Genomic DNA, 6,000 nt, shown 5'->3' with positions numbered 1-6,000 from the left:
TGAGACAACTACAGGGAACAATTTCAAATTAGCATATGGGCAAAGGGGCATTCAGAGAAGAGTGTGAGTGAGTTTGTTATAGATCCAGAGTTTCAGAAGGCACAGTGGATGGGTGAGAAAGGGAGAGGAAGGGGTTAGTTAGGAGATGTAAGATACGCTGTCGGTCTTGTGGACACTGGATGTCTTGGGTTTTAGATAGTGATGGTTCTCTTATGAGACCCTACTGAGGTGATGGAGAACACAAATGTGTCATTGGCCCAACTCTTAGACCTTGATATACCTACAAAGAAAATTTATGTAAAAACCATGCTGTGACACAGAGGACTTTCATACATGTTTGAAAAGTTTGAACTACTACTTGTACTTGTGTGTATCATGAAGTGTTTGAATGGTAAAGTCTTAGGTCATGGCACTTAAGGAATCTCATAGGACTCCTGCTTCTCTCCTGTAGGGGATCAATTTTTAGGTTGAAGTCAACTTGGAAATTTCTCTTCTCACCAAGAGAAGTTGGGTTGAAGCTTAGAGAATGAAATTTTCAAGTTAGAATAGAAAGCACATTTCTAGCAGCTGCTTATAAACTTTTTTTTTTTAAGATTCCATTGTAGAGGGCAAAACATCTCCTTAGAAAACAAGTGGGAGACAACTCTGTTATACTGAGTCTGAATTCTGAGTTTTTGTCGACATAGAGCCTGTATAAGCACTCTCATACAAGAAATTGGCCACATAACTTGCATGGGGAAAGAACAGCATGGGGTCAGGAAACAAAATGGACAATAAGAGAAAGAAGCAAGAGAGGTAAGAGGTTGGGGGCTTCATAAATTCTTAGTGAGGGAGTTTAATATTAGAATCTCATTGTTTATTTACAGGGTTTTTTTTTGCAATTATGCTAATGCATGTACAATAACCTTTTAAATTTTGATTTCATAATGTTGGGTTCAGTTAATCTCAACCACTTTTTGCTTTTCTTTCCCCCCTAGAGACTCAGGACAAAGAATATCTCCCAATACTGTTAAATATAGATATCTGGACTGAATTGAACTTACATGACAATTGCAGTCAAGATTCTGGAACTCAGAATGGGCAAACCAGGTAAGCCGTGCCAATTTTAGAATGTTGTTTTAATAAGGCTTATTCCTGTCTGGGTCGGCTGCATTTTACATATGCAATCTACTCAGGCTGTGAGTATGAAGAGTTATTGCCATGACAACCAGGACTGACTGACTTGTCTTTCAGAAATGGTAACAATTCAGCATGTTTGTACATGATACCTGTGGTTCTCAAAGACTTTCTGGAAGGTCAAACAGTTTTGACAATGGTTCTCAGTGATGTAGAAAGACCACTCATAAGGAAAAATGTGAGTTAAGTTCAAGCCACGCCTCTCCATGAGCCAAATGTGGAACTTCAGGCAAATCTATAGAGGCTTCAGTTTCTTCACCCATTTAATAGGAAGTTGGAGGCTAGATTATATAGTCTTTAAGGTTGTTTATAGTTCTAAATTTCTCTCATCCCCTAGATTTACCTATTATGAGAATATGGAGCTAGATAATTTATCTACTTACTCTGTAATCAAGTCATCATTTCTAAATATTTTGTGAACTCTTTTTTTGTCTTACCTTCAGAACCGACAACCTTCTCACTGGATTTTGATTTAAAAAAGAACAAATTAAAACTCTTGGGGGTTGGGGCGCCTGGGTGGCGCAGTCGGTTAAGCGTCCGACTTCAGCCAGGTCACGATCTCGCGGTCCGGGAGTTCGAGCCCCGCGTCGGGCTCTGTGCTGACGGCTCAGAGCCTGGAGCCTGTTTCCGATTCTGTGTCTCCCTCTCTCTCTGCCCCTCCCCCGTTCATGCTCTGTCTCTCTCTGTCCCAAAAATAAATAAACGTTGAAAAAAAAATTAAAAAAACTCTTGGGGGTTAAAAATAATCCATGAAGAAGACAATTCTAAAAATTTTTTGAGCAATTGCAGCTTTATTGGTCAGAAACGATAATTTTTTTCAAAGTAATAGACTTGAATGGTTCAACTAATTTGATATAAATGTTTACACTGGAATTATTTTAAACATCAAAGCATGTACTTCAACCAGAAGTTGATTATTTTGATTATTGTTCACAACAGAAATATGAAGTAACCCTGCTTTGGGAATTCTTTGTTTTTCCTGGTTGTGTGTAGTGGCTAGCAATCCATTTTAGCTATCAATTATATAGCAGCTATCTAACTCCTGATTTTTATGTAATATAAAGCAATATTTCATAATGAATAGTTTTGTCTGTTTGCGTTCAAGTGCCCTATCTTTTCATTATTTGCAAAGCTAGCTGTGACAGTGAGGGAATTTAGTTTCAATAGTCAGATGTCCTCTTCATTCCAAAAAATAGATTGATCCACCTTTGATGTTTTTTTCTTCTTCTTCTTCTTTTTTTTTTTAACGTTTATTCACTTTTTGAGAGACAGAGACAGAGTGTGATGAGGGCAGGAGCAGAGAGAGAGGGAGACACAGAATCCAAAGCAGGCTCCAGGCTCCAAGCTGTCTGCACAGAGCCCCACTCGGGGCTCAAATTCACGAACGTGAGATCATGACCTGAGCCGAAGTCAGACGCTTAACCAATTTAGCCACCCAGGAGCCCCAACCTTTGATGTTTTCTTGCTCAAAGGACTTTGAAAGAACTTTTCCATAATACTTAGTCATTGACCTTTTTACAATCCCTCCTCCCCTGGCTTCTAATCAGGCTTCTTGGGTAATTGGAATTATCCTTTTCTTGGAGTGAGGGCACACAGTACCAACTTATTTGTTGCTTAATATGGAGACTCAAATATGAACTTGCTTCTTTTGGTCCATATTTCTGGTGTGCCTTTGGCAGATTGGGATGACTCAGGTTTGTCTTCTTCCTTTTGTCCTTCTTATCTGTTTCTTTCGTCTTAATTTCCTATTTTTCTCTCTCTATTCCCTGATGTTTCCTTAATCTAATACCTTTTATCAGGTCTTCCATCCTTTCCTTTCCCATTCCCTTAAATATTCCTGGACTTTCATCTGAATTTATGTGCTTGTCTTTATTCTCATTTTACTTACAAGCTCACACCTTCATAATCACGGCAGGTTTCGTAGGCATGAGACCTGTGCGGTTATATGGCTCCCACACTGAGAGGGCCTCATGCTTGGTGTAATGCTCTGCTGTTACCATCTTGAAATTTTTAATAAGCTTTGAACAAGGACCTCTGCCTGTTCTTTTTGTAATGGGCCCTACAAATCATATAGCTGTTGCTTATTATAGTGATTTTTTTTCCCTTTCTGGTTGGGTAAGTGGTTTTGTTTTAGTTCATCTCTTTTTCATTCCTCATCATATTTTTTTATTTATTGCCTTCCTGTGGTACATCATTTTGACTGCTATTTTAATATAGCCATATTTAGCTCTGTTTATTTCTCACATCCGTCAGGAACATTTAGCATTATATAAAAATAGCATATGGTCAACTTTTGATTGGCCACCCTGACTAAAGGAGAAGGGAATGAGAGAATCAATGAAGATTACAATTCATATAGGGAGTAATCATTTTGGAGAACATTGTGTTGTTTTTCACCTTTCAGGGCCATACCTTTTAATTCATGTTTGCTCAGGTTAATTGTTTTGAACTCCCTGAATACATGGTAATTGGTGGTTGGGGAGCCTGCTGAGTGGCATAGGCTAGCTAATCTGAGGTTAAATATCTCCTAATAAAGGAAATTGATTGCTCTTGTATTTTTTTGTTTTTAGACAGGAAAAATGAATTGTTTTTGGTTTCTACAAGTTTACTTGAAGGGGTTAGTAGGAAGTAAAGGATTTTTTAATAATATTCCAACACCTTTTTTGGTTTTGACAAACCAAAAGGCCAAGTCTTATCTTTTTACCTGGTGGCAGAATGACTCACTTTACTCTGTGATACTGTCTGCCCAGAAGCATTGAAATAGTAATGGAGTCTGATGTACCCCCAGGTTAGCCTAGCTGTTTAGATGTTACTTATCTTGGTTTGCTTACTTTTTTTTTTTAACTTTATTTATTTATTTTGAGAGAGAGAGAGAGCATGAGCAGGGGTGAGCAGAGAGAGAGAGAGAGAGAGAGAGAGAGAGAGAGAGAATTGGCACATAGCCCAACATGGGGCTCAATCTCACAAACCATGAGATCTTGACCTGAGCCGAAATCAAGAGTCCGACACTTAACCAACTGAGCCACTCAGGCTTCCGTGTTTGTCTTTTTCTTTCTTTCTTCTTTCTTCCTTCCTTCCTTCCTTCCTTCCTTCCTTCCTTCCTTCTCAACACCCCTTCTTAAAATCCTTATTAGGTTCCAATCACTGTTTTTACCACTTTAAAAATGCAAACTCATTTAATCCTAGAAATTAGGTACTATTAACTATCCCCTTCCTATAGTTGGAGAAGCAGATGCACACATTAAGTTATATAACTTTCCCAAAGACACAGTTATTATGCACTAATGTGAGAATTTGAACCCAGGCAATCCATCTAGGTCTCAGTGCCATGCTGCTGCATGACCTGTTTAATTTTATCCATTCAGACCCTGAGAGTTGGAAACCTGGGCGATTGATGAAATAAAATCTTATCGTAGTAAAGGACTTCCTAAAAGTCTCTTACTTCTTTTACTTTTCTTCAGATGGCAATATCTACTAACAAGTAAGTGAATGTGTAAAACAAACCCAGGCAGACCTAAATATTAAAAGTGCTTATGACTCTAAAGTAGATATGTCTGAGATGCCATTCTGGATCCTACTGAGATGAATACTTGACAGTATATTCCTGGGAACTAACATTACAGAGATGCTTCACTAACTGTCACAATCCCTTTTGGAAACTTGTGATCACAGCTGGTGACATTGCTGACATCTTTTATCTGTTGCCATACTTTTTCTTTTGGCTAGACATTACAGAGTGCGGAGTTAGATGGCCAATCAATGTGCTGCATCAGAATCGATAGATCTCAGTAAGCATTCCATTAGGCCCAGGAGCCTTTCCATTTCTCAGTCCTGTCTAGGTTTTGCACACTCTTTCGTGAAAAAAGAGAGTTTGGGGATTATTTTCTCTACCTGTAGCTTCTCATGGACAAATGCATCCCCTATTATTGTAGAAATCTAGTCAATAAAGCTGTCAGAATTTTAAAAATATTGACAGTAGAGCCAAGTTCAGTGTACTTAACCTCTGTAGTAAGTTCTGGGAGTGAAATATAAGAGAGGGAAATGATATTTATAGGAAAGTGCCTGAAGTTTAAAAATAAGCTAAAAATGTTAGATGATAGAAAAGAATCCCTGGCTTGAAGTTGGAGAGTTTGCTTTTTGGCTTGGTTCTGTCACTAAGAATCCTGGGCAGTTAATGAAATCCCTGCAAAGTGAGAGGACTTAATCTGATAATTTTTTACTGTCCATAACAGCTCCAAATACTAAATTTTTCTGACTTCAAAGAATTATATTCCCACAAATCCATTTCAATCCTAGGTGGATAGGCACCTATGGAATTTATGTGAGAAATGGCATATGGCTGTTGTTATTATGATCTCTATTCTTTCTTTTGTATGCACCTAAATATCTCTTCCTTCTACTTGCCTTCTCACAATCGGCCCACCTCCCTGCTGATAGCAAGTCAGAACCCATATGATAGCTTTGCCTCTATTTCAGAACTTAAGAAAATTTTCTCTGACCTTTTTCTTTGGGCAGATGGGGCTAGAGTGGTTAGCTTTACCTTCTACACATCTTAATTTCTCTCTTAGAATCCTGGAAATCATGCCCACCTTCAATAACACTTTCAGGGGCGCTGGGGTGGTTCAGTCAGTTGAGTCTCCAACTCTTGGTTTTGTCTCAGGTCATGATCTCACAGTTTGTGGGTTCGAGCCCCGCATTTGGGATTCTGTCTCCCTCTCTTTCTGCCCCACCCCTGCTCACTTTCTTTCTCTCTCAAGATAAATAAATAAACATTAAAAAAATTAACACTTTCATATGAGTTAAGTTAATGCTAGCAGCTATAAC

The 6,000-nt window shown here is 38.5% G+C and overlaps 1 long non-coding RNA gene across 1 annotated transcript in view; it reads left to right on the top strand.

Moving 5' to 3' along the window:
• Positions 1-617: 617 nt before the first annotated feature.
• LOC115505094 overlaps positions 618-6,000 on the top strand; it is a 379,384-nt gene continuing 374,001 nt past the window's right edge. The window contains exons 1-2 of the long non-coding RNA XR_004343095.1: positions 618-795; positions 978-1,089. This is a non-coding gene — a long non-coding RNA (uncharacterized LOC115505094). The remainder of the gene's footprint in view (positions 796-977; positions 1,090-6,000) is intronic.

The sequence above is a fragment of the Lynx canadensis genome, chromosome F1, assembly GCF_007474595.2.
Source record: "Lynx canadensis isolate LIC74 chromosome F1, mLynCan4.pri.v2, whole genome shotgun sequence".
Classification (NCBI taxonomy): Eukaryota; Metazoa; Chordata; class Mammalia; order Carnivora; family Felidae; genus Lynx; species Lynx canadensis.
This window is presented reverse-complemented; position numbering and strand designations above follow the sequence as displayed.